The sequence below is a fragment of the Saccostrea cucullata genome, unplaced genomic scaffold (genome assembly GCF_032062105.1).
Source record: "Saccostrea cucullata isolate Sc308-1 unplaced genomic scaffold, CSIRO_AGI_Scuc_v1 ctg4581, whole genome shotgun sequence".
NCBI classification, from domain to species: Eukaryota; Metazoa; Mollusca; class Bivalvia; order Ostreida; family Ostreidae; genus Saccostrea; species Saccostrea cuccullata.
The window spans coordinates 39,199-58,797 of record NW_026939111.1 but is presented as its reverse complement, the minus strand read 5'-3'; positions in this window follow the sequence as shown (position 1 = coordinate 58,797).

Below are 19,599 nucleotides of genomic sequence, written 5' to 3'. Positions count from 1 at the left end.
TTGAATGATTAATAACTCTTTAACATTATAATTATTTCTATACGAGGGCTGTTCAATAAATAATGTCCTGAACTAAATGACATACATTACAGATATCGTATGACATTTAACTTGACTTTCCTTCATTTTTTAATCTTTCGTGAATTTATAACAGTTTATGTGACCACTTTTCATCACATAGTTTCATCATGAGAAGCTGGGAAACAAGGGCTTTTCGAGACACTGCATTATAAATGAATGGTAAACAATCAGTCGTTTACAGCAACCAGTGCCTGTTTTATATCCAAAAGAGCAGGTGGATTTCAATGATAAAAAAATTATATAATGGGCATCAAAAATGGGTACCCTCCTTGTCAACAAAAATTATAACAACTTATGTACTGTTCGCCAAATTTCAACAAATAATACTTTATGTTGTATGATTGACTTTAAGACACATAGCAAATTTGATAGACATCACATCGGGGGTAATTTACGCTGTTTTTAAGAAACGTTTGGCGGTAAAAAAGCTTGATACTCAAAGGTCACCCTATATTTTGAAAAATTAGTAAAAATGACAGCGTGTACATAATTCTTAACAATTATTTCAAAATATCAGTTATTGTTGTTATCCACGTTTGTTTTATTTTCAAACAGATATTGGAACATGAATCTATTGCTTAAAACCCTAAAAAAGAAAGTTTACCATAAGATATACTTGATAAAAACGACGAATTTCTGAAAAGTACACAAGTATGCAAGAGCACAAAGACAGTATAACATGTAATTTTCTTAAACATTAGTGGTAATGTTATTCAAAATCGTAATCAGAGAGACAGTTTAATTTCTGGAGGAGTCTAGAAAGCACTTTTTTGGTCAAAATATCAAAAGGTTTATTAGAGGAAGGGCCCAGAATCAGGAATCCACTACATTGAATTTCTTCAAGAAAGCGTCCAAACCCGCATGCCCTGAAGAGTAAAGGGGTTTTGGGGATAAACAGAAAGTTAATGATTTTTCACATTAACAATTTTTGCAAGATCTTTGACCTTTTGATTTGTTTCTATCTCCAAACTTAGAAAAAATGCCTTTCAGAAGGGTGAATCAAGTCCGGGAAATCATTGGATCTGCCATTTTCCAGTATACTGAGGGTCATACCCAAAAATGAGATCTACAAACGATCAGAAATTAGATAAAAAAATGTTACGGACATGCATTTTACTTAAAAAAGATTAATTAGTAAAATGATGAAGAAGAAATCATTAAAAAGTGTCTTTAGCTTCTTTCTGAGCACGGAGGACATTATTTATTGAACAGCCCTCGTACAATATTTGAACAAGATGTGTTTGTTAAACACTATGCTCCCGGCGTCAACAAAGTTCGAAAAAGCTTTTTTTTAGTATATAGGTCACAGTCAAGATCACAAGGTCATTAACCTTGGTGTTGTTTGCAAGAACTGCATTAGTGGAGTATGCATACTAATTATGAAGTCCCAATCTCCTATGGTTCAAAAGTTATGGCAAAAAGTGGAAACAGCTACTTTTACAATATGTAGTATATACCGTAGGTCACAGTCAAGGTCACAAGGTCATTGACCTTGATGTCATTTGAAAGAACTTTATTAGTGGAGTATGATTCCAAAAATGAAGTCCCTATCTCTTATGTTTCAGACGTTTTGACAAACAGTTGAAAAAGCTATTTTTAGCATATAGGTCACAGTCAATGTCACAAGGTCATTGACCTTGAAGTCATTTGAAAGAACTTTACAAGAGGAGTACATGTATGCATACCAGATATGAAGTTTCTATCTCTTATGGTTCAAACGTTTTGGCGAAGGTTAAAGTTGACAACAGAAAGACAGACAGGACAAAAACAATATGCGCCCCGAAAAAAAAATCGGGCGCATAAGAAATAAATTATGCTGTTTAATAATCAAATTGAAATGTGCAATGTTTACGTCATTTTGTTAAAAAAAAATAACGTCGTCTCAAGTTATTTGTATAATTATTAAAAAATGCTATGTTCAGGCAGGTTTATCTTATAAAACTATTGCAAATGAATTCCTAGATTTTCACTGTGTGTCCTAAATTTGTTGTAGATTTGAAATATACAAAAAAGTCAATTTCGAACATTTTGTCATTAAGACCCCTTTTCACCGAGAACGGTCCATATTTATGTGCATACATGTTGAATGTTCCATTGATTTCCATTTGGGTCCATTTAGGTCCATTTGGGTAAATCGGCGCGCCGGGGATTCAACTTTTAGCGTGCGTATTTCTTGAAAGATTATTGTATCCTATTGGTTTGTAATTTACTACGCTTGAACAGGTCCAGAAAACTACCTTTCAAACTTCCACTAAATGTAATGCTTCACAATTCCTATTGGTATGGCATTAGGGGTTACAGGGAACTCATCCAATATATCCCTTGCATTTCCAGCATTATGATCATCATATATATGAATTTCATTTCGTATACATTTTAATCCGGGTGGAAATGAAAATGTCTAGACTTTTGTAAAAAAAAAATTCTTTTGTCAGAAATGGCTTAATACACTGCTGTGGAATAATTCTGCGCCCGTTGTTGATCCTTCGTCTTTTGAATCGTTAAACAAAATGATTGATAACAGAGGCTGATATAATTATTAACGTTTTTAATTATCTTTAGACAAATAGTTTTGGATTTGCCATTCGTTTTTAAATTTGTATTGAATGTTTGGAATTAAATTTTAACTGCTTCTAGTGCAATAAAGTTCCATTACTTATTTAAGTGTCGAGATAGGTATATTTAAAAAAGGACAGGTAACTCTAATCTTAACATGGGAAATATAATGAACAACAGGTTTGCAGTACTAGGGTAATGTAAAAGATGTTCAAATCCTGACCCTTTCGGATGTTATAACTGTAAACTTTTCATATAGTGTTTTTTTATCAAACCATAAAGTTAGCAACATCTTCGTTACCCCTGTAAAAAAATCTGTGAATGTTATCCACAAAATTATCCATGGTTCACATAGAACTGGTTCATGAACATAATCAGATAAGGGTCTATTATTATATTTTTTATGATTTCCGTTCATGAATTTCTTTACAACATTATTGATGTTTTTTTTAAACTTCTCTTGAAATGGATATATATGAACATTCACTTTTTTTGTAGTGGCGTATGACTGTCCTGACTGATAGCAGAACAAGCATACATACTTCCCTTAAATTGCATGCTGTTACTCTCCATGCATCTTAAATCTTATCTGTCAGTAATTTGGTAAGTTTATGATAAATCCCATTGCCATTTAACAATGTCATTAGTATTAAAATAGTACCAACACTTATCTCTCACAGATCTTACATCAGAATTGCATGGTTCAACTAGGATATATGGATAAGTAGTCCTGGTAAAACTATTTTTATACGTCAAATTTGAATTAATGCGCCTTAATTTATAATGGGATTCATGCACCAAATTCAAATTAATGCGCGTTGTTGGATAAGGAAAAGGAAATAGAAGAATTTTTTAAGCAGAAGATTGGTTGACAGGTCGACAAATTGACAGGTAGACGGGTCGACTGATTGACATGTAGACAGGTTGACAGATCGACTGGTTGACAGGTCGGCGGGTAAACTGGTCTACGGGTTGATAGGTCGACAGGTTAACATGTTGACAGATTTGAGGGTAAAGGGCTCGACGAGGTAGTGGGTTGACAGGTCGACTGTTTGACCGGTAGACGGGTCGGCGGGTTGACAGGTCGACAGGTACGGGAAGACAGGTCTACGGGTTGATAGGTCGACAGGTTAACATGTCGACATATTTGGGGGTAGAGAGGTCGACGACGTAGTGGGTTGACAGGTAGACGGGTCGACTGATTGGCAGGTAGAGGGAACGGCGGGTAGACTGGTCGACTAGCTGACAGGTCGATGGGTTGACCCAAAGCTGGGATAGAAGAATAGCCCTAATCTATCATGTTCGATAACTAACCCTAATCTTTCAGGTGGGTTCTGGAACTTCTCAGGTTGGTTCTGGAACTAACCCTTATCTCAAAGGTGGATTCAAGAACTAACCTAATTCTCTCAAGTGGGTTCGAAACTAACGCTAATCTCTCAGGGGTCTATGTGTTTGTCAGAAAATGATTTTGTTCGCAGTTTTCTCAGCAACGACCCATCGCAAATGCTTAAACTTTTTAGCTCATTCTTTTGCTTAGGCATGCCATCTGATGGGATTCATCTTTGTACTAATCGGAAGTCAACTTGCTGTATATACATACAATACCTGATAAATTTTCGTCCCATATTTTTTCAGAAACCTCTAATTCCAGTATAAAACCTTAAATAAATCGGCTTGGCCGAGATCAGGTGCCCATGTTGGTTGCAGATTGACCAAAAAATAAAGTCAAATGAAAAGTATTATAAGAATGTTCTTTATAACACTACATCCCATTGGCAGATATCCCGAAATTTCTGTCCATTTTTGTCAAGCGGTTTAAAAGATTTCGCTCTTACTATAACAGAGACCTAAGTGGGCTATGGACTATACATATTCAGACATAACAGTTATCTTTAACATATTCAATTGGACAAAAATATATATTTCAAATAGAAACTCTTCATAAAATATTGTCTGAGCAAAAAAAAAATCACATACTATAGCAAGTCCTTTCCAATTATAAATGTTACAGTATATAAAGGACATGGGCTATTCTGTTAATCTTTGAGAGTTTTTTTTACTTAAATATTTGGACATTAAAAAAATATATGGTAAAATGCTTTCATTTTTTTTTCAAAGAAATTGTATTTGGGAATAAGAATTTCAAACTTATTTGGTAATATTCAGAGAAAAACTACGTCAGGTATTTTATGATTGGCTATTTTGAGACACTGGGCTACGGACTATACATAGAGTATTTTTCATATAAGAAGAGGCCATACAAAGAATAGTTGCTTTTATAAGTAAATATTTGTTAAAATTATCATCTTGGTGTTCTTAGGTGTTTAAAAGATCCTTCCAGAAGGAAATGAAATCAATTTTTACAAATGTACTGTGAAAATTAACGAAAATAAATTAAAACCTACAATAAATTCCCTATATAAGTAAAATATGAATTGTCAGAACTAACTAATACATGCCAGAACCACATGTAATTGGTATTTCGATTATCAAATATTGTCTAAAATCATCTAAAGACCGAGAATGAACTTTATTAATTCAGCATCTAGGAAGGATGAATTTTACGAGAGCACGGGGGCTACGGACTACACCGTTAAACAGCTCTTTTGTGGACAATCATCTTAAAGAAAATATTAAGATATTATCAATTCTTGGGAAATCCTCATTATTTTGTTGGTTTCTAAGTTACAGTTCACACAATTTTTTAGTATTTATAATACTATATTGCTTAAATATCAATTGTCTAATGTACTGTGTATACGTACTTTCAATGACAAATGGGATTCCAGTTCAAATAATGATAGCATCATTGATATTGAAACAAGGAGTTGATCCTTATGTTTTTGGATCAAACCCCACTTTTATGGGATGTGAAGACTGGTTGGTGAAAACCAGTAAACTGTTGAACCACATTTTGTAGTTAGGCAGTCAGGAAAAAAATCTCTTGCTGAATTAAAGTATCGTTAAATGGTCTTTAAATTTGGTAATTTTTTTTTGAAGATATACAGCCTTTTTGTAAGTAGGATTTGTGTGGCCAAATATTCATGTTGAAAAGTTCCAATGCTAATTATTATAAATGGAATGATAGTATGTAGCATAAGAAGGAAAACTTTATCATATACATTTAGAAATATTTTTTGACCACAAACGGAATAGGACAGATTACAGAAGCAAACCTTTGGTTGAAAATGTTAATATTTTGACACTATATTTCTAATTAAACAGTTGATTATGTATTTAAAAACATTGTATGTTTTCGAATGAACATATTGTTATGATGTTGTTATTGTATCAATAATGTATCTGACTTTTTCGGATAGTTGTAATATTGGGGCTACGGACTATACAGGGCTACGGACACCAATCATTCTTCTATAACTTCTTTTAATGTTGTTGTAAAAGTTATTCATTACTGTTTTTATTCTTTACTGGTTACTATGATAATATTAAACAAGAGCATTATAAGTTATACATAGTCCTGTTGAACAGAAACTAAAATGAAATATGGGGCTACGGACTATACCCAAAAATAGTTCAGTATGCAAAACAAATTACAAAATGTGCACACTATTTACCATATAACCACTATATTTTTCTTAAAGAACTTTTTTTCTAAAGTAAAATAAGATCTTTTAATCCCATTTTATTTGCTCTTTTTCTGCTGGAAATAATGCTTTTACTCAAACATTCAAAAATCTTAAATTGTATAACAAAGGTATATCTGCATACATTTATTCATATTTTCCACACTTTTTATCCTTTTTCTGTTTTGTAAAAAGTAAATTTAACCAGGATGATTTCTCTATAACACAATGTTTCTATTTTGGAATGCTTTATTCAGAATAAAATAATTTAACCATTTTTTAAAATGTAAAAAATCAAGTGCAACAGCATAACGCTTCAAAAAGCATGAATTTGAGACATTATTCTGTTGTTTTTTCAGAGATGCAGGTTCTATATATGTACTATAATATACCAATGGAAAGCTCTCAATCTGCTCTTTGCAATGCAACCAAAGACATTTAGATTAATTGTAACTTTAAAAAGTTACGTCCATATAACATCATTCATGTGGAAATGAGCACCTGATCTTGGCCAAGCCGAAATATATATAGATATAAGAATACAAATCTACACCCACTTGAATTTTTTTTAGTTCCCCTGATTAATGCAATCATAGTAATAGCTAAAACTCCAAAAATGTCTTTATCCTGATGGTTTTTTTTTTGCCTTGAAATAAAATTTCATTTCTTTTGTAATTAAATTATGTTGTGAACTGTCATAGTTTGATAATCCTAGGTATAATAGTATTCAAGTTATGAGCAGGACACGAATGGACAGACGGACGGACGGACACGAAGCCTATAACATAATACGTCCCGTCTTAAGACGGGCGTATAAAAATCAAACAAAGCAAAGCATCAAATCAACCGGTACCACAATCTAGAATTTCAAAAAAGTACTTTAAAAATATTATAAAAGCATCCTTGCAAGGAAAGCACTTGAAAAGATATTCAAAGCTCAAATAGCGATCATTTTTAGACTGTCTTCAAAGCAAAGTAAACACAAATATTCCAGCAGGTCTTTAAAAGAAATAAAAAAAAAACATCTATTTTAGACTCAATCGTATTTACTCGGCCATTGCCGTAACCACAAATAAGCTCGTACATTGACAAAGGTTGCGTCGCTTTGGGACTCACACAGAGAAAATAAAAAGATTGTTCTAACGTGTTTATGTGTGATCCTTGTTACAAGAAAAATTATAGCCTTTGATGCATTTCATACAGGAGCACGACGCAAGACTATTTAAGTAATTAAGCTACATCGCTCGAAAAGACTTCCAAGAACTACACAAGAGAATGCCGTTAAAAAGACTCAAGGTAGCTGATCCAATCTTGACATCGGTGGAAAAGGTTAATTTCTGTTATACAAGTCAAACTGTACTACAATTATTATTATTATCACATGTATTGCATTCTAAAGAACACAAACCGATAAAAGGAAAGATATTACCAACCAACCCCCACTCAATCAAGATCAAACAATTGAGTACACCAGACAAGTGTAAGACTGCGGTGGATCACTTGGTGTCATCGGTAGAGAAACTCAAACTGAGAAAGGAACATGACCAATCAAAATCAAGAAAGTCTCTGTTCATTGCATGTGATGGGAAAGCAGGTAATACAACCTCTGAATCTGATCATTTTGCTTACACTTTAAAAAGAAACCAGAAAATCAATATTTCGATAAACAGAAAAATCCGGAAGAGGTTAAAACAAATCATGGAAAAGGCTCCAAATGAAATTTACTCCCATTATATCCTGAATGTCAGAAACTTCTAGCTGAAAATGAAGATTCCTGGGGTAAGTGTTTTAAGTAACAACACACCCCATGACCCTACCAATCCCAGTCTCTTCATAGAAGCTGTACAGGAGATGATATTGACTGTAAATTTCTATACGACATTCTAAGTATTGCACTATGTGATAAATTTGCGGAAACATAAAAAATTACCACTATTGCCACTTTTTGTGGAAAACTTCATGTGGAGACGTCACCATTGCCGATGAAGGACTTCAAATTTAGGCCTATGCTCTGCACTTGAAGTAATTGATTGTATACTGTTTAACGTCCCTCTTCAGAATACTTCACTGATATGGAGACGTCACCATTGCCGGTGAAGGGCTGCAAATTTAGGCCTATGCTCGGCACTCAGGGCTATTAAAGCCTGGATTTTAATTTGTCGTGCAGAATTGTTGTGTATAAAGTTGAAAAGTCGTAAGTGTTTATGCTGGTTAAATATGTTTCAAAGGAATGTCAATAATTATTTCTTTAAAATGTAGAAAATTCTAATTGATAAAGGGTTATCTTCATAAAGTTGGTGGTAAGAATCGGAAGAATCTTGCATAAGACAGTTAGATAAAGGGACTTAAGATGTCTTTAAGTCATCTTTATATATTTTACTAGATCAAGGGGGCTTGTTCCCGGTGTGTAAAATAAAAAAAAATCATATACAATGTGTTATTTGTATATATATTGTGTTATAAGTGTTCAGGCCTTTCAAAATCTGCCGGTACCCGGTACTTTTACCCGGTTAGATTCATTAATAGTACCGGCAAAAATATCCAGTGGAGAAAAAAAAATCGCGTGAAAATACGATCGTAACGATGCCATCACGAACAAAATAAATGAAAATTCGTAGTAGCTTTGTATTATTCTTTGGTCCGTATCTAATCACGTTTTTGATTGGGTAATCAAGTAGATCATTAAAGCGTTTGAATAAGTGAAGCAAAAGGAAATTGCGTAACGCGTCTTATCGATCATGTCGAAAACGAAAGTAGATTTCGATATCAGGTTGTATCATGAGTACACGAGTATGAAGAGAAGTATTACCGATTTTTTCACTGCTCAACCGAACCCTAAAAGAAAGCAAGGTACCTTTATTAAAATAACAGATATTTGTTGAAGATATTCTTTATTTTATTTCACTAGTTTAACAGTTGTATTATCTTTATTATTATTTTGATTTTTTTTCGTTTACTTTTAAGTTCGGACTAAAACACGTGTTCCGGTAACGGTGAGTCTTTCAATTTTTTTTTAATTTTTTTAAATACACATTTTATTACGAAGAAATACTAACCATAATAGCCACAGTTATTTATATGAATTTACACGTAAATTTAGATCCAAATGATTTTCTTTTCTCAGAGCTTAATAAACTATAATTTCTTTGTGTGCATTAATCTATAAGACCCTAAAAATTACTGCCAATTGTTATTTATCAAAAAAAAATTTAAGAAGTACATACAATTTATTACTTTATTAGATTTTTGAGCTGTGGCTAAAAAATAAGATGTGTATTCTAACTTTTGCAGGTTGTAATGTAAATAAAGACACCGCCACAAGTACTAGTAATGCTGATGAAACACGATCAAATTGTCCCCAATCATCCGGGAATGTCACTCAAAGTGAAAAAGAGGCAGATTCTGGGTCATCCAAGACTACTGCTACTCAGTCTAATACATTATTTCCCTTGGAAGAACAGAAAAAAATGGTCTCTGAACTTTTTAATGATTCTTCTCTAATAAATGCAAACTCTAATGTACACCATGCAGCTCTACGCACAGATACATGTGATTTATCATCAAAGGACCCACAGAAATGGAGCAAAGAAAAACACAGGTTTAAACACAAAATGATATGTGATTATGAAACATCATATAGTGAAAAAACTGGCTTATGGTGGCTTGTTTATGTAGAAGGTGAGGGAATGTATTGCTTATTGTGCAGGAAACACAAAGTTGTGAATCCCAACGAATTTTTTTGTAGCAAAGCCGCAACAAGATTCAGAAAAGAGGCCATTGTAGATCACATGAAAACAAAGAGTCACAAGGCAGCAGAATTAGAGGAATGTGTGCAAAGAATCTCCCCATTTGAGAAAGAAATTGCAGAATAAAAAACAGTTTGCCAATGAAGTTTACGAAAATGCTTTTCAATGTCTTTATTGGATTGCAAAAGAAGAACTTCCAAACCGAAAATTTTTATCTTTGATAAATTTGATGAAATCACTGGGGTTAGAAAAAATGAAGCACTTCAATCATCAAGGAGCTGGGTCTATAAGGGAAATGATGATAACTATTGGAGATGTTCTGTGTGAGGATGTTTTGGTGGAATTAAGAAGAGCCAATACTTTTGGAATTATGGTTGATGATGTAACTGATATCAGTAACAAAGAACAATGTGTGTGCTTTGCTCAGTATGTTGACAGTAATGGTTTTCCTAAAGTACAATTTCTTTTTGTGGAAAATGCACTGAAAAATTCAGATTCTGTCAATGCAGAAACGATTGTGAATATTATTTATGAAAAAATTGATAACTTCAGTTTGGACAGAAAAAAATTAGGAAGTTTATGTACAGATGGAGCAGCAGTTATGGTTGCCAAGAATGGTGTGGCTGGAAAGCTCAAACAACAGAATCCATCTCTGATTAACATTCACTGCATTTGCCATAAACTTGCATTAACTTGTGTTGGCAGCACAGAAGAAGTCAAAAGCATTAAACAGACACATCTGTATTTAGTGCAGCTATGGAAGTACTTTGAAAATTCTCCAAAGAGAACAGCTATCTACATTAAAGTTCAAGAAGAAATGAAAAGCTTGACTCTCTCAGACCAAGCAAGGCGTATCGTTAGCAAAAAACTTAAAAAAGCCTGTGCCACAAGGTGGCTATCTTTTCAGAACTCAATAGATTCCGTATTTGAAGATATAATCCCTATTTTAAATACACTGAATATTTTAGGGGAGAACGACACAGCAGCATATGGACTGTTACAAAGGATGAAGGGATTTTCCTTCATATCTTCAGTCTACATTCTGAAATTTGTTTTACCAATCCTGTCCACGTTAAGTAAAACATTTCAAAGTGGCAACATTGACTTCAGCAGAATTGGACCATCAATTGCATACACATTAGACAGATTGGAGGAAATCAAACATGAGGAAAGTCCACTTAAAGTTTTAAAAGAAGATTTAAACAATGGAGGAAAACTCGGAGACTTGTTCTCAGCATCTGAAAGTCAATTTCTAGATGCTAAAAGATTACTTGAGAAGTACATAGATGCTCTTGTCCATAATATTAAACAGAGATTTTCAGATAGCATGAACATTTTGAAATCTTTTGATATTTTCAATCCTTTGTCAATTCCGGAGAGAGATCAGAGAGAGTTCAGAAATTATGGAGAGGAACATGTAATCACACTCACTGAACATTTTTTTTCTGCATGTGATGAAACAGAAAAAGAAGAAATAAATACAGAATGGAGAAAAATGAAATATCACTTTTTACAGTGGAAAAAGGAGATGACACTGACAGACAGAGAAACAGACGAAAGGAAATTAAGCCCAACGCAAGAAGTTCTTCAGAGAATTTTACAGAGAAAAGAGGACTTCAAAGTTTTTTTTCCCCCATATGGTGTTTTTGGCAGAAGTATGCCAGAGTATCCCAGTATCAAACGCATGGCCAGAACGAGGAGCTAGTGTTGTACAAAGATTAAAAACTAGGTTTAGAAGTTCTCTAAAAGAAGACATGTTGATGTGTCTAATGCACATCTCCATTAATGGCCCATGTTTTGAAAAGCAAAATCTTATTGAGAAATCTGTAGAAAAGTGGAGGAGTGAGAAAAGTAGAAAGAAGTTGCCAGGAAACATGAAGAAGACTTCAACAGAGGCTGTTTTTTTACAAGAACAACAAGATGTAGAGATTGAAACAGCAGACTCTTCTATCCAAACTGACATTACAGGGGACATTATGAGTTACGAGCATCTCAGAAATGAACTTAGAGCTGCTGTGAAAGCTTTTTTTCTTGATAAAAGTATGGAAGAGTCTTCCATATTTAATGACAATGGAAAGGTTTTGGAAGATAGTGATTATAGTGATGATGATATGTAGTAATGAGTTGATTAAAGATGATTGACATTTTTTTCTTTTTATTTTAAAACAAAACACAACTCAAACCTTGCAAAATTTTATTGAACAAATTTACATAAACATAGCATAGAACTCAGAAGTTTTACCTAAATCTTATTGTTATTCTGCTCAAATAACTAATTTCTCTATGTAATTCCACCCATCCAGTGCTAAACTTCAGATGTTATGTGTATTGACCAAAAAAAACCTTTGAAACATGACATAAAATAACACTGATAGCAGCATACTTTTATGTGTCTAGAAACCAGGAAATGCTGTCTGGTGGCTTCTAAAATTCAAAATTTTTCCGGGGGGGGGGCATGCCCCCGGACCCCCCTAGCGGGCTAACACCTTCGGCGTTCGCCTAGTTAGTACCTCCTAGTTTTTATAAAGTACCACCTGGTTCAAATCTTTTTGAAAGCCCTGAGTGTATATGGTTTTTTAAAAATAATTATTATGCGTCGGGAGCAAGCCCCAATCTGGCAAATCTTAGCACTTACTTGAAGTCACTTCTGCCCAATATCTATTCTCTCTCTCTCTTTTTCTCTCTCTCTCAACATGTTCGGTTAGGTCTACCAACGTTTATGTTTATATGATACGCTTCATCTCAGAAAATGTACACAAAATAATTTTTTTCCTTGTGTATATTCATATAGTGAGTACTCGGATTCTAGGGACGTACACACTGCACTCAGTGTCATTGTCCCAGGCATTAACAGCTGATTGCTACATATGTGTTATGTGCATGATTACATAACTTGTTATTCCCATTTAAAAATAATGTAAGACGAATAAAAATCTAAAACAATAACAGCGGATTTACTTTCTAATGTTTATAAAACATTGTAAATGCAGGCGTATTTCTTTCCGATCTATTTTATTTCCTTTATCAGTGTTTTTTATGCTAAAAGCGATAACTATTTGACTGAGCAAATTAGGATTTATTATAATCTCAAAATACGGAAACAGACCTTTCCACAAGCTCCAATTTCGATCAAAGTATCGTGCACGTTGCCGATGTTATTCATTTTTGATACTTTAAGACACCAAACACCGTAATCAGTCATTCTATTACGTAAATTTTCTCAACAGTTGATACCTGAGATACTGAAAGTGATCTCTAATCGCGGAGGTAAAAAGAATCTTGAACGTTAACGGTGCATACGCCACCTATATTCAGGGGCGGGTAATTTGAAGTTTTATTTGCCATTCCATCATTACTTGTTGCATTGCCGTTCAAGCGCCTATGCTCCTTCGAAAAAAAAATCATCTGAACATGAAACTGACAATCCTTTTGACAGAAAACACATCCCAGCAGCACTTAATTCAGCAAACCTTTACAGACTGCGAGATTCACGTAGATCTATTTGCACTGGATGCTGCGCGGTTTTTTTATATATCAATGTACGTAGTGAGACTAAAATAGTACAATTGAGTAGAATAAATGTCACACAGCAATATACTGTGTTTTAGAATGTATGAGCCTAAAGTTAACAAATGAATTAGATCAGAAGCATATTGTTAAAATACGAATATCAACTAAAACAAACATTTTTCTTACCTGTGAAGAGTTGGTGAGCGGAATTTCAACGTACTATTTAACATAGAAACGTAGTTTTGTTTGCTAATGTGAGCATGGAACATCTTATTATACCCCCCGCAAACGAAGTTTAGGGGGGGGGGGGTATATTGGAATCACCATGTCCGTCTGTCCGTCTGTCTGTAGACGAGACTTTGTCCGGACCATTACTCAGAAACTATTGGAAGGATTTGTCTGAAAATTTGTACACATATTATTCACCATATGAAGTTGTGCACCTGATATTTTTCATCTTGATTGGATTATTATTTTGAATTTTACAGGTGTTTTTTCATTTTTATTTTGGGGTTTTGTTTGGACCGTTTCTCAGAAACTATTGCAAGGATTAATCTGAAAATTTGTTCAATTATTATTCACCATATGAAGTTGTGCACCAGGAATTTTCAACTCTTTTTGTTCATTTTTCTGCATTTTACAGGTTTTTTAAAATTTTAATTGACTTGTTCATTTTGGGCTCATGTATAAGGTTTGAGACATAGAATCTAGAATATCTGTACAAAAACGTGAACTGCAGCTTAAAACTACTCATAAAAACTTTAAAAAAAGAAACATCAAGTGTTAAAAACAGTTTTTACTTTGCACAGAAGATAATGTAATTTCATTTGTCTCTTGGGAATAATGACTGGACATGCATCCAGTTAAAGATAAATTAATGAGTTTGGTGTTGGAAGTTGTTTAGGCATATATCTTATCAAGTGTGTGTGTTATCAAATCTTCAGGGAATAAGGCACAAGAATTAAAGATCTCTCTTCTCTTATTCTCTTGTCTGTCAAAACACTTCATTACTGGATGACCAGTTCTTTATTTTCAAAATGCATTTCAAATTGATATATCAAGATTAATTTGATTTTGTATTATGGTTTTTTTTTTCAACAATCAGTTTGCAGAGTGACATAACACATGATTGCAATATATTTTTATGTTATAGGCTTCATGTCCGTCCGTCCGTCTGTCCGTCTGTCCATTCGTGTCCGGCTCATAACTTCAATACTATTAGGCCTAGGATTATCAAACTTTGTCAACTGATACTTCTTGGGTAGACGGTGTGTCGCGCACCAAAAGTAGGTAGCTCTGACCTTTAATAAAGATGCTATGGCCAAATATGGAAAAATCCTGTCCGGCTCATAACTAGAAAACTATTAGACCTAGAGCTATCAAACTTGGCAAAAGTATACATCTTAGGTAGAAGGTGTGTCGCGACCTATTTCAAGGTCACTGTGACCTTTGATTTTAGTGAAATTTTTTAAAAATTTAAGTTTTTTGAATTTTAAATTTCATAATCCTAAAAATGCAAAAACTAGAGTTGTATCCTTATTAAAAAGTATTAAATCAAGTAAAAACTTATATTTTCATCATATGCTTTACAGCAATCTTAAACAAATTTCAGTGTTTAATGAGAGGAATTCAGTTTGTCCCATGGGCATAATTATCAAACACTGGTCAGGAAGAATTTTGATAGTAGAAAGTTGCATGTCAAATTAGAGAGAAATTAATGGGTTTAGTGTGAGGAGGTTTGGTGTTATCCCTTGGGTATTGGGCAAATGGACAGCCAGCCTAGCTGTTAGATTAAAAATAGCTCTTGGTGGCTAGCTAAGTTTGAAAATGAATTTGATAAAAAGTAATTAAAACTTATTTGATATTGCATAATAAACTAATAATCTGATATTATATAATATTAATTAATTAAAAACTAATTTTATGGGATGGGGTTGAATCAGCATGCCTACTTGACCATATGAATTAAATTTAAAACCTGTCTGGCATTAACTCTAAAAAGAGTATTTTATATGTTTTAAAAGTGTTTTAGGATAAAAATTGCAGATCCATTAATATTTAGGGAGTAATGAGTAGAAAAGCATCCAGTCAAAGATTAATTAATGAGTTCAATGTAGGAAGGCTATCTGATCTAGCGCTGCCTTATCTGTCTTTGGGGATTAGACAGAAGAAGTCTGCTGGTCATAGCAAATGTCATTTGATGGTCAGCCTTTCTTTTCAAAATTAATTTGACATAGATTAAGTTGTTAAGACTAATTTGATATTGTTTATTATGATGGCCGGCATTTGACAAAGTCTAACACAAACAGTATAGAAATCTGTCAGTTATGTAATATTTGTTTTAATTATGTCTACAGCACAGGGGATGGATAAAGAAATATTTCTTTTAAAAATGGAAAAATCATGGAAATCTTAAAATCAAGGTTGAAGTGATTTTCTTGCAGTCTAAACTGTTAAAGATAATTGTGTAATATTTTGACGGGCCTATCATGCTGTGGCGTGGCACTTTATTTTAAGTAAATTGTGAACATCTCTAGATCCATAAAGTATTTTTGAATTGGCACCTTCTCTGAAAAACCCAGCGGGGGTATTTGTCCCTATTGGACAGTTCTAGTTTACTAGGTATTGTTTCTAATTTTAATAAAAAATTAAAAATATATTTTATTTGACTCTCCGACAGTCTTTTGAAATCATGTCGTAAATTGACCTGAACCACGTGTTTGAAGTAAATTGTAAACATGTTGTAGACCAGCATGCTTGGCGGCTCATTCATTGGATTGAACGATTGTTTGTTGTGAGCACCTCTGTGCGCAATAACAACAATATCCATATAAGGTAGTTTTCTCTACCTGTTTTATGAATCACTTAAATTAATCTTGCTAAAACGCCTACTTTATTTTTAGCTCTACTGGTCAGAGACCAGACTACACTAAGATACATAATTCTGTGTATTGGTTTTTAATTTCGATGAACGGTGTTGCTGTGGTTACTAAAAATAGAAATTTCTGTTAAATACTCTCAAAATGCTACTCCAAATAACAGTTTTAGTCTGGTTATAATAAAATGTGGAATGCAAGTAGACTACACTAAGAACATAAAGAGACTTAATCAAGGATCATTATTCTATTTATTGCTGTTGAAAAGTTTCAATTTCTAACTGCTTAAGTACTTTTTTCTTCCTCTGTGATAAGTACAAACCAGTAGAGCTTCAGTCTCAACAGAGACTTCTGGTTGAAAGATGGTGCATGTATTGTTTTTATGAATTGCTAATTATAGCTTCCGTAGATGGCGCATGCTCAGATGTTTTTTTTTTATGGATTGCACAACCTTGCGTCATATATCTATAATTGGCCCTCCGCCATTTTTAAATACATCCAAAAAAACCCAAAAAACATTCATATCATGCAGCAACTAGGTTATCCAACTTCACATTGGTGCTGCAAGGGAGAGTTACTCCATCCAGCTCAAGACATCCAAGTGATTTGCAGTTAGCATTCCCGATAAATCATTCCTTGATTATGTCTGATCCATGGTCATCCAACTCCACATTGGTGCAGCGGGGGACAGTGAATCCATCTAGCTCAAGACAGCAACATGATATGCAATTAGCATCCTCAATCGATTGTTCTACCGAAAGCTAGAATAGTGATTCGGAATGAAGGTTGATTGGACAACATAAACTGTGTCACCCTCTACCAATTCATCACATGCAGCAGAAACTTCAAGAAGTGTTTTAATGGATGTGAGGAATGTGTGTTGAAGTAAGGTTAAATTAAAGGCTTGGAAGAGGAAAACTTTAAACTGCGTAGAGATAATACAAGGCGTAATAAAAAGCTACGGACACAGGGCAAGTCTCCAATCTATATTAACTTTTGCAACACCAGAGAAGAAGATTTGATAGAGGAAGTGAATATTGAAAGTCTTCATATTGTTTTTACCTTCTTCTCTGGAGCAAATGGGACATGTACCATTTTTATACAGCACGCAACTAGTTGCGTGAGGTATAATGTTTTTGACTGGTCCGTCAGTCAGTCAGTCAGTCAGTCAGCCCGTCAGTCAGTCCTCTTTTTTTGTCAGCGCAACTCCTCATAAACCGCTGCACAGAATTTCGTCAAACTTTGCAGGTATTTAGGACACAATGTGTAGATGTGCATATTACCAGGAAATTCCGATTCCATTATTTTTTCCGGGAATTTCCGCACTTTTTAACTTAGGCATTTGGCCATACCTTGAATATAGAGATGAACAGTTTGTCAGCGCAACTCCTCATAAACCGCTGCACAGAATTTCGTCAAACTTTGCAGGTATTTCGAACACAATGTGTAGATGTGCATATTACCAGGAAATTCCGATTCCATTATTTTTTCTGGGAATTTCCGCACTTTTTAACTTAGGCATTTGGCCATACCTTGAATATAGATATGAACAGTTTGTCAGCGCAACTCCTCATAAACCGCTGCACAGAATTTCGTCAAACTTTGCAGGTATTTAGAACACAATGTGTAGATGTGCATATTACCAGGAAATTCCGATTCCATTATTTTTTCCGGGAATTTCCGCACTTTTTATCTTAGGCATTTGGCCATACCTTGAATATAGAGATGAACAGTTTGTAAGCACAACTCCTCATAAACCGCTGCACAGAATTTCGTCAAACTTTGCAGGTATTTAGAATACAATGTTCAGATGTGCATATTACCAGGAAATTCCGATTCCATTATTTTTTCCGGGAATTTCCGCACTTCTAACTTAGGCATTTGGCCATATCTTGAATATAGATATGAACAGTTTGTCAGCGCAACTCCTTTTAAACCACTGCACAGAATTTCGTTAAACTTTGCAGATATTTAGGACACAATATGTAGATGTGCATATTACCAGGAAATTCCGATTCCTTTATTTTTCTGGGAATTTCCACACTTTTCAACTTAGACTTTTTTGCCATATTTTGAATATAGAGATGAACAATTTGTAAGCACCACTCCTCTTAAACTGTTGTACATAGTTTCGTCAAGCTATGCTGATATTTAGGACATATTCCATTATATTAAGAAAATTTCTCAGCCTCCCCCCCTTCAATTTGTTGTGTGGATTTGTATATTGTCAAGAAATTTTGACTCCATAAATTATCTAGAAACTTCATTCCACATTTAAATATCCTCATATGCAAGACATTTTGATGTGAAGATTTTTTGCAATTATTGCCCTTTTTGATCTATACTAATGTATTTAAAGTGCACTGTGCCTTTCATTAAATGTGTTTCACCGTAAAGTTATGGGGGAGCGTGGGGTATGTGAGCTAGCTCACTTTTTCTTTCATTCAATTTCTTTCTTCCACAGGCTGCAAAATATAACCAAAATAATTTTGTCTAAAAAAAAAGTTGAATGACTTTTCAAGTGAAGGAGTAACAAACAATGACCAAAGATGATATGTACTACTTTATAAGTAAGATGGCTAAATAAACTTACGTGGCATTTCACAGCACTCGTATACATTAGCGTCCGTGAAATCCGTGAGGAGGATGATTTTCTTCTTCCAATTTTCAGGCAGGTCTTCTTCGAAATCTGGGTCATTTTTCGCTGCTTTTTTGTCCTCTTCAATTAATGCGGTATCTGCAGTCTCCAATCATCTAGAAAGCACAATAAGTATAACAAAGCTCACTAAAATAACCATAATAATACTGCATTTGGTACTTTAAAAACAATGTGTATTTTTTTTTTACATAATATGAAGCAACTTATATGAATTCATTACCTCACACGTTGTGTTAAAACAGAGAGAATTTGCTTATTATGACCTTGACCTTTGTACCTAAAAATCAATAGGGGTCTTATTTAGTTCAAAGGGAGTTGATATAATAAATTTCATTGCAAAAGCTCAAAGGGTTTTCGAGATATCGTGTGGAAACGAAAGCGTTACAGACGGACGGACAGACAGACAAACCCAAATGAATATCTCCAACTTTTCAAAAAAAAAACCCACCAGAACCACTTTTGGAACATCAGGAATTTCAAAGCTACGAAGGAGAAGTACATTGACTTGTATAAATGCAACACAATGAGCGTAAATAATAATGTTAATTTATATATTAATTTTGTGCAGTATAATTTTTGTTTTATTA